This window comes from Aythya fuligula, chromosome 2, assembly GCF_009819795.1.
Source record: "Aythya fuligula isolate bAytFul2 chromosome 2, bAytFul2.pri, whole genome shotgun sequence".
Lineage (NCBI taxonomy): Eukaryota > Metazoa > Chordata > Aves > Anseriformes > Anatidae > Aythya > Aythya fuligula.
The window spans coordinates 62,790,721-62,801,223 of record NC_045560.1 but is presented as its reverse complement, the minus strand read 5'-3'; positions in this window follow the sequence as shown (position 1 = coordinate 62,801,223).

Here is a 10,503-nt window from a genome sequence, read left to right as displayed (position 1 = left end):
CAACCCAGTTGTTTCACTGCTTATTTGGCAAGAGCTGGCTGGGAACTGAAGTTATTTGGGAAGCTGGTGGAGGGCCATCCCCCCTGCCAGGTGTCACCTCTTCCATGGGCACCATGTGCCAAGCACCTGCCACATAATTTTGCAGTGCTGTCCATTCAGGAATCTTGCAAGTTTTTGTCCGAGAAAGTGTTTCTACCTTCCTGTCCTGGTGTTTCAGACTGAAAAGCTGGTGCCTCTGCAGCACGAGCAGATTGCTTGAGGACCCCCTGAGCCAGCAACGATGGTGGGCCCATGGCCAGGATGTCCGAGCTGAGCTCCTGCATGGCATGGGCCCAGCCGCAGTGTCACTCTGTGTGGGTTGCTCTCCGGGGTTGGAGCCAGCTCTGGGTGCTTGAAACCGGCCTAGTAAACAGAAGCTGATAAGATCAGTAAGGACAGCAAACGTGGGTTGAGGGCAAAATGCAAAATCATGGTTATTTTTCTGATAAACAATATCTGAAGGCTATCTGCTGCCCTTTCCACACAAGCCTGTGCACCTGCATCCAGAGTCAGGCTCTTGACCCAGCCAGATGCAGAGCTGGCAAAAAAAAACAGCGAGTAAGGGATGGGGAGACAGACCTCCAGCAGCTCTCAGCACCCCAAGCCCAGCACCCATTCCCATACCACTGCCTCTCTACTGGGGCCCTGAGAAGGAGAAAGCCATGCTGATCAGCAAAATTTCCACTTGCTTGCCAGGCTGTGGTGTACCACCTCCCGTCCATCTCTGACCCTGCTCCCAGGGACCCACAGGGATTTAACATCCCTGCCCCAAATCCCCCCATATCTGAAGGCAGACATCCCCTAAAACCCAGCTCATGGTGCAGCAAACCAGCTCAGCACCCCCAGCACTGAGCCCCACATTGTGCCCATCCCACGGGGCTCAGCAGGGCAGGATGCTGCCAGCTGCATGCCCACCGTGGCCAGCCACAAATTTGGGCCCCACTGCCCCACAGAGCCATGACCACCACTGCAATGACTCAGGACCCAAAGGACACTGCAGGGACACCAGAGCCGGGCTGCTGGTGTGGGATGATGAACAGGGACGGCACGTGCTGGCCCCCAGCTCCCGAATTAGGTCAGTGGAGTTGTAACAGCTGGCAGTGGAGCTGCCTTTCTGCAGGAATTAGGCCCAAATGCTGCTTGGAGGCTTTGCTGTAAATGAGCACCCACCCTGGAGTGGAACCAGGGGAGCTTTGATGTCCCCCCACAAACACACAGCATCTCCACTTAAGCAGACAATTGACAGACAGCAGCTTTGCAAAGACACAGGCCAGCCCCCTCAGCCCCAGAGGTGCCTGTGCAGCCGAGCCAGTCACAGGGACATGCACAGCTCAGGTTGTCTCAGATAATCCCAGAGCCAGTCCAGTTCCTCCAAAATGTGACCATCATGTCAGTCCAGACGGAGCCACAGCTACCACCGGCGCCACAGGTTTTGAACACTGGTGCAGGAAGAGCATGTGGAAGAGGAACTGAAATCATCAAGTAGGAAGCAGCAGGTGTTGAGCTCGTGCCTTTTATTGTTGTGGCATATTTAATTTCTAAGTAAATGGGAATGTTTGCTTGCATTCATCTCCGTGCAGCTGTATTACCACAGCTCCATATGGCTGGGGATTGTCCTCATGGATGAAAAGATTGGTAGACATCAACATGGTATGTACAAGAACAACATTGAGAGCATGTTTTAAAAGGAAGACTTTGAGGCAAATGGAAAACTAACTGAAGAGTAATGTGAATCCCATCCCAGAATGACAGCCACTGCAAGAGCACAAGATAAAAAAGAAAGGGGAAGCATCTTTGTTGCCAGTGCCCAAAATGAACTTTGCTACTTAAATAATGTTGTGATTTAAGAAACTGGTCTCCTCACCACTTTCAAATGTCATCTGCTGGGCTTTGAGGCATTTACTGCTGACCACTCATCTTTATGCACAGAAATATTTTAGTAGCCTTTAAATCCTCTTCATCTCTTTGGGAATTTTCAGGACTTTCTGGGCTAGCCTTTACTGTCTGCATAGCTACAGAGATGACCTTTTGTTGTACCAAAACCCTGTAATCTGACTTCATTTTCTGGCTGCTGTTTTGTCCATAATAGTCTCACTTATTTTGTCAGTTCTTGTGTGTTTAAAAAAATATGTGACCTCACCTCTGGACCTCAGGGTTGTCTGTCAGTGCCCCAGATGAGATGGAATTTACAGACTGTGCTTTTATGGAATATTATTGTCTTTTTTCTTGGAGTTGAAGCTCACTATGTAGATTTTGCACCATTCTGTGCAGCAACTCATCTGCACCATTAGCAACTACTGCCAGATCTGAATGTGCCAAGCAGAATTGCACTGCATTCAGAAGGGGAGTTGGTTGGTTGACTTTTTATTATTATTGTTTTTAAACATCAAATTTTTGCACATCACGTTGTCCCTCATACTTCATACCCAGGACATTTTGGTTTTGCTAGACAGAGGTAAAGAAGAACTGGACCATAGAGATGCTTCAGAAGAACAACAGACACAATGGGAAGAATTTAACCAATGTTCTTTGAGTAATCAGAAATCACACTATTAAACCACTCTTGTATGGACCCTGGCCCTTTTGCCTGGATCCTTTTTTTTTTTTTTTTTTTTTTTTTTTTTTTTTTTTTTTGCCACAAATGCCCTAATTTTAGGCTTCTTCCAACAGCTCCCATTTTAAAAAGTTTTGGCCTCCTCCCTTTTGGGACTACTCCTAGACACCTGTCCAGATGCTGGGGCTAAGTCATGTCCAAGCTATCAGCTCTGGGCTGATTACAAGTTTGTGGTCGATGAACTTGGAATGCCAAGAGCCAAGGCTGATGAAACCTGGATATCTCAGGTCTCAGCACTGTGGCATCAACACGGTGCCAGGAGATTCCAGGTCAAGGCTTGAATCCATGCTTAAAGTCTTTGCTTGCAAGCCAAGGCCCACACAACTGTACTTCGTGAGGAAGCTGAGATTTCGTGGTGGAGCTAGACAGAATAATAGTAGCAACTCCATCAACACACTGTTAAAGGAAATGCAAGAAATACACTAAGGAAGAGGAGCAGGAGGAGGAGGAGGAGGAAGGTTCTAGAGGAGAGAGGTACCACCAAGCACTTCCCTGCAGGGAAGTGTGGGTATGGGAAATTGCAGATGTTTTTCCAAATCATGCATTTAAGAAGCCATTAAAACACACACATGAACATCCCTGTGTTCAGTGAAAGCTTTTTTTCTGCATCTTTCCCTAATCTTGTCAAAGCTGTCTTGTATAAAAAACATTTGTCAGCATGCATGGAGGCATTCCCACATGCCTTCACACACCACTGACTATTTCCAGGGAAAACTATTTGACCCACAGGAAAAACAAAACAGCAACAACAACAACAACAAAAAAAACCCTTCTCTAGAGAGGAACTGTAGTCCTACTTCAAGATACTTGTCCACTGCATTTCCAAAGGTTTTCCTTTGGAGTCATTGGCAAACTGCTCCTGAGAAATGTAGGGGCTGGAAACAGAGCCCGCTGTTTCTTCAGCTCCAAGAGAAAGAAAACAAACCCTTTGAGAACTTCAGTAGAATTTCATACAGTAGAGGATGTTGCCACCTGCTGTTTAAATACAGGCAGACACTAGTTCCCCCGGGCTTTGGTGGCTTTTGGTCATTTCTGAGTTTTTGCAGCCTGGTAAGAAGGTGGTGAGGAAGTACTGCACGTTCTGGTCAGGGCACTAACATTTAACCTTCCATGCTTCTAAATCAGCTTTCATCAGCTTCTCTTCCACTGTACCCTGGCAAACACCATGACCTGTGCAACAGTCCCTCCCTGCAGAGTTTCTTCACTGCAGTCAGGATTTCAGTTGGTGGTCTGTGACAGCAAGCAGACAGCAGCAAAGTCTCCAGAAGAGCCCAGATAGGTATACAGGGGGCCACATCTGCTTTGGTGCCTCTTCATAAACTCATAGAATTGTTCAGGTTGGAAAAGACCTAGATCATCTGGTCCAACCTCCTTTAACCTAGTTCTGACAAGTCCACCACTAAACCATGCTACTAAGTTCTACATCAACATGTTTTTTGAAGACCTCCAGGGATAGTGACTCAACCACTTCTCTGGGCAGCCTATTCCAACTCCACACAACCCTTTCTGTAAAGAAATTTCTCCTAATATCCAACCTAAACCTCCCTGGTGCAACTTGAGGCCATTTTCCCTCATCTTGGTACAAGGTGAAAGTCTTCTGGTATGATGAAGATAAAAGCTGGCCAAGTCTTGGGGGTCTGAAACCAAACCTGAGACAGAAGTGTTTATTATTATTGTTGCTGTTTTGAAAGAGCTATAAATAGTGCTTAAGCTAAACACACTAGGAGCAGGTGTTGAACTGCTGCCCTTATTTGCAGAAAAATTAGGTCATAGTATTGAGGATTAGAGCATACACAGCTTGGTATTAAAAAAAAAAAAAAAAAAAGAAAAAAAAAAAAAGAAAAAAAAAAAAAAAAAGACTCATTTTCTGAGAGGGTGGCTTGGTGATCAGAAAGAACTAAGACCAATGTAGCCTGGGCTGTTCTGCAGGCACAGCTGATGCAGCAGCAAGGCTAGATCACTGTTCCCCCAGCACAATTTTTTCCCCCTGGCCATCAATTACACCTGCCCCGGGGAGAGCTTCGGCTGCAGATGCAGTCATGGTGCTGGGGAGGGGACAGCAGGGCAGAGCTGGGTGTGCTGAGCCACGGCACACCACCAAACATCCATCTGGGGACCAGTGGAGAAAATCCAGCAGAGCTCCCTGCTCAGTAAGGATGGAGATGCAAAGCGTAGGAAATCCAGCTGATTAAATCTGGACGTGCTTCTGGCTGCTTCCTGTAAGGTCTCAGAGCAGGATGGAGTTACACAGCTACTTGCTTCTTTTCTTGTTATCTGGGAGCTGAATCAGGAGACTTTTTCTGTCAGCCTTTTTCCTGATAGGGCAAGTTCACCTTTATGGCTGCTGCTGTCACCCAGTTACCCAATTCCATGATAATTTTCCATCCCCCGAACTACTTCCATCTAGGTTGCTTTTTAGGATTTTTTTTTTTTTTTCTTAAATGCAGGGCCCAGACTGGTGGCCTGGATGGTCACCAGCCCCCGGCTCCTCCTGCTGGGCCCTGCGCAGCCAAGATGGATCCTCTCACGTTCCAGCTGTGGGACCTCAATCTCTAAAGTGTCACCAGCTGGACTGAATGCAGGCTGGACACTTGGGGGACTTATGGCCAGCTGCCTTTTGTGAGGCCATCGGGTGGCAGTGACTCTGGGGTGACATCACAAGGGTCTCGGGGTGCCCCTGATGGCAGCACTTACAGAAGTAACCTGTCATGAGACGATGCTGACATGAAATGGCTGCTCCACACCAACAGGAGCAATGTCTGCCAGGCTGGGGTCCAGGTCAGGAGCTCGGCCTTCGACCTGGGAACTGCACCTGGGAGCCAGGGATGTCCTTGACATGCAGCTGGACACCTGAGCACAAGAGACATCCTGAAGAGACCATCGGGGGGACACAAGAATCTGGGAAACATCAGCTGGGATGGTGACAAAGAGCCTAGGCACAAGGAAATTGGCCCAATAAAGTGGGAACGGGCATGAGAAATCAGGAGTTGTTTAAAGAATATCAGGAACATCATCAGCTCTTGGCTGTCCCAGGAGGATGGCAGAAACGGACAGCATCTCTTGGTTACCTGAAGTGGTGGTGTCATCGTAGAATCATCACAGAATGGGCAGGGTTGGAAGGGACCTCTGGAGATCATCTAGTCCAACATCCTTGCTGAGCAGGATCACCTATAGCACGTTGTGCAGGATGGCATCCAGGCGGGTTTTGATTATCTCCAGAGAAGGAAACTCCACAACCTCTCTGGGCAACCTGTGCCAGTGCTCCGTCACCCTCACAGTAAGGATGTGCCCCTTCGTATTGAGCCAGAACCACCTGTGCTTCAGTTTGTGCCTGTTGCCTCTCGTCCTGTTGCTGGGCACTACTGAAAAGAGACCGGCTCCATCCTCTCGACACCCTCCCTCAGATATTTATACACATTTGGGGAATGAGACGCTGGAGAGCAGCCCTGCAGAGAGGGATCTGGGAGCTGTGGTTGACAGCAAGCTGAATGTGAGCCAGCAGTGTGCCCTGGTAGCCAGGAGGGCTAACCGTATCCTGGGGTGCATCAAGCATGGCATCACATGGCATGGTCAAGGAAGGTGATTGTCCCGCTCTGCTCTGCGCTGGCCCAGCTTCACCTCGAGTACTGTGTGCAGTTCTGGGCACCACAGTACAAAAAGGATGTAAAACTGTTGGAAAGTGTCCAGATGGTGAAGGGCCTAGAGGGAAAGACATATGAGGAGCGGCTGAGCTCTCAGCTCCACACAGGACACAGAAACACAAAGCAGCAGCAGGGAGTGAAGGCAATGAGCAAGCAGCTGCACTGGCTCATGCCCTAGCAGGTGACAGGACTCTCAGCTGTTCACTGTGGCCAAACCTGCTTCAATTTCACTAATACTCAAGCCCCTGCCCTCATCTCCCACAAGAAAGGTGACATTTTTGCTTTTGCATGGAGACCAGAGTATCTGTGATTTGTTCTCTTTTCTATATGGAGAACTAAAGAAAATAATGACTTAGGTGACTCATCCAAGTTCTCAATGGTCTTTGCTAGCCAGGTGGAAGCCTGAAGGCTGTTCGCAGTTTTCAGGCTTGCAACATAAAGCACAGGCTTTCTCTTAGGGAGAAATCAGTGCCTGCACCCTGCTGTGGCTCTGGTTTACCTTTGCTGACACCCAAAGAGCAGGGCTGCTTTGGCCAGAATGAAGATGGTGGCAAAAAATTGTCTCCAGATTTTAACACCACCTTCTCCAGCATAAGCAAAATTCAGATCAGTGGAGACTTCAGAACCTCATTTACTGCTGTGCTGCTGGAAATCAGGACAGCTTCAGACAGGCACATTGCGGTTGAAACCAGGGCAAAGCTGGGGGCAAGCTGCAGCCCCGTACAATGATGGGCAAGGGAGGGGCTGGAGCAGGGCAGCCCTCGCTCCAAAAGGCAGCAGCCACCCTGCAAATGGTGCTGCCCTTGCAAGACAAGCACAGTCCACAAAACACAGCATCATTGTGACTAGCGTGGGACAGGCTGTGTAAGATCTGAAGCCATGGCACTGGGTGAGACATTACTGGGTGCCACTTCTCTCCTGAGAAGTACTTGCCATGGTTTGTGTGTGCTCACCTCACGAGCACATGGGGATGTTTCACTTTAGGAAGAAGTGATCCAGTGGCTTCCAAAGGGAAGGAACAAACTATTTTAATATCTTCATGAGAAGCTCTTGGCAGTAGAAAACAGGTTCCTCTTGGCTATCAATAATCTTTAAGAACTATAAAACCTGTCTCTGACTTGCTCAACAGCTGCTCTTTCCATTCCTTGGGCTTCCATGAGATTATTGCTAGCAGACAAGGAGGGAATTGGAGAAGGCAGAGGAATAATATTCTCTTAATAAATCAAAACCACAAATTTTATCTTGACTTACGCAGGCTATCTCAGGGCAAGCTGCAAGATGATCGCCTTTATTAGAAAACTGCTCTAGCTGCAAAAAACAAGCATTGTGGCCGCCTCAGAGACCTCTCCGGATGCCAGCACCGAGGTGATACATTACAGGAAGATGAGAGAACTTGAGCTGCACTCCAAAACACGAGGCAAATGGATGAAGATTTCTACTCATTTCCCTAAGTCTGTCAGCGGTTTCTTCTCATTATATCACTTGGAAACCTGGTTCCCTCAGTCATTTGCTTTTAAAAGCTCATTAGAAGAGTGCAGCACACAGAGCAGATTATTAGCACTTGCATTAAGCAAAGCTGCTCCCTGGGGCAGAGCTGCGGGTGCCTCGGCAGCATCTCTGGCTGGCTGCCCAGCCTGCTCTGCAGACCCTGCTCCCCTCCTACCTCCTGAGGGTCCCCAAGGTGGATCCTGATGAATTGTTTGGGCTCCCAGGTCTCACAGCTGGAGTTACACATCCTGGAGACCACAGGAAGGGAAAGAAAGACCTCGTGTGTGCTGTGCTTCCTCACTGCTGGACATAATCAAAATTAGGAGAAGCCGTAGCAGCACAATGTAATTGTGGAACAACACGCTGCTCCACAATCACCAGGTGGGTGAGGAATCCCATTCGCACCCTCTGAAGCTTACCTCTCCTGTTTTTTTTTTTTTTACCAGGAGACAGCGCACATTTCTGAAGTGGAACATTTGGGGCTGGATAAAAGCCATGGAAGCATCCAAGAGCACTAGCTGAGTATTCCCTTGGAGAAATAACCATGTGACTGAGGTGGGAAAAGCAACAAGGCAATGCAGAATTTCAGAAGTGCTCAGCTCCTGATGGTACGCGAGCAGCTCATTCCAGGAGGAGCAACAGCAGGTCCTGGTTCCAGCAGCAGGCTGGCACGCTGGCTGGCCACCAACCCCACCAGCCACCCAGCAGAACAAGTTCCTCGACAGGATATGGGATGAAGCATGATCGGATTGTGGAGAAGGGAGTAATTGCCTTTCATGAACCTTAAAGAGCACAAGCCCAGGAAACTGAGATGTTGGCAATGGAGGAATGTAAACAGTATTGAGAGGCTTGAACACATTAAGATTAAGCTGGCAAGAAACTTGAGAATTGCATACAAAAGCTAGCCCTCAAGGAAAAGCAAGCCCTTAGCTTGGGCACATAACACAGCCTGCCCTTGCTACCCAAGGACAAACTGTGTGAGCTAAGATGGACCCTTAATATACTGGTCGGCTCCACACTTACAGCTACACCTGGTTTGGCCACACCTTTTGCTTACTTCCAAAGCATAAAATTTTAATCTCCCACCCAGTCCCTGATTCCCATATTGATTTATTTGTATTGAAACCTTTAAAAACATGGTTTTAAGCTGTTTGTGTTAAAGCCAGACTGAGGTGTTTCTTGAATCAAGAAAACCAAACCAACCCTCTTCTCAAACAAGTAAGGACGTCTTTGTTATGCTTTTCCTGGATATTATGAAGATCACCTCTCTCCCTAGGCTGTCAAATTGAGGAGTGTTTTTGGTATTGCTTGAGCAGCATGCTCACAAGGAGTACTCGGGTGACACAAGGTCACCTGAACTCAGGAGGTACCTTTTGAAGAACCAGAAAGGGCACCAGCTGGTCAGTGACTACCAGATGGGAAAGCTGCTGTGAAAAGTGAAACCCTCAACATCATCCCATGTTGTGGTTTAACCTGGCAGGCAGCTGGGCACCATGCTGCCATTCGCCCACTCCCCTCCTCCCCATCCCACAGTGGGATGGGGGAGAGAATCAGGGGGGAAAAGTAGAACTCATGGGTTGAGATAAAGACAATTTAGTAGGACAGAAATAGAAGGGAAAATAATAATAAGAGAATATACAAAGCAAACGATGCACAGTGCAATTGCTCACCACCCACTGAGTGATGCCCTGCCATTCCCTGAGTGGTGGCAGTCCCCCGTTTTATTGCTGAGCACACCACTGCTGCATGGTGTGGGACATCCCTGCGGGCAGTGCGTGCCAGCTGCCCTGGCTGCGTCCCCTCACAGCTCCTGGTGCACCCCCAGCCTCCTTCTGAAGCTGAAACTAAGCGAGGCAAGAGAAAACGTCACCTGGATGCAATAGGTTTCTGACCAACTGCTATACATCAGCCCACAACAAAGCCTCTGCTGCAGGTACTTTGAGTTGCAACACAAATAAGTAAGCTTAAGATGCTATTAAGTAAAGTGAGTTTTTAGTTTACAGAAATAAAATGTTTTTATTATTATATATTCAGTGGGAGAAAAAATGGGCTGTCATAGTACTTCTTCAGCTTAAACATTTTTATTGGCTACACAATTACTCTTTCAAGGTAATTTTATTTATTTCTATTTATTACAAGTGTGGAAACTCTGAAAAAAATCTAACTTTTGGCAAACTCATACTTTTCTGGTGAAGCCCAAACTTACCATAAAAATCCAAGCATTTAAGAAACAAGTTCAGAAGGGACAACAAACGGACAATGTTCCATTTCCAAAACCAACTCAGAACATTTGATTTCCATATGCTCTAAATGTTCATTCAAATACAATAGCTATTATGTTATATAATATTTTATGCCCTCATACAAAGACCTAACGAGAGCATAACCTCATTTCTGATTGCCCCAAATGTGGGGGGTGGGGTGAGGGTGGGTTTAAGGTAGGGACAGAAAGAGAATAAGTACAATTAAAATTATTTGCTGATAAATTAAATCCTTATTTCTGAACAAATGGGAATGCTAAAGTACAACCATTTCCATAGGAAGCAAATCCAGAGCTTTGACCAATCCTAAAAGCAATTCAGAGCTGGCGCTTCTTTTCCTTGCAGTAACTTTTGCCTGTTCTTCACATTGTTCAGTTTCATGAATTCCACTGAAACCTGAGAGGGCACGCAGGGCAGACAGGAGCTGTGATATATTAAAAGATGAGAGATTTTGCAATTA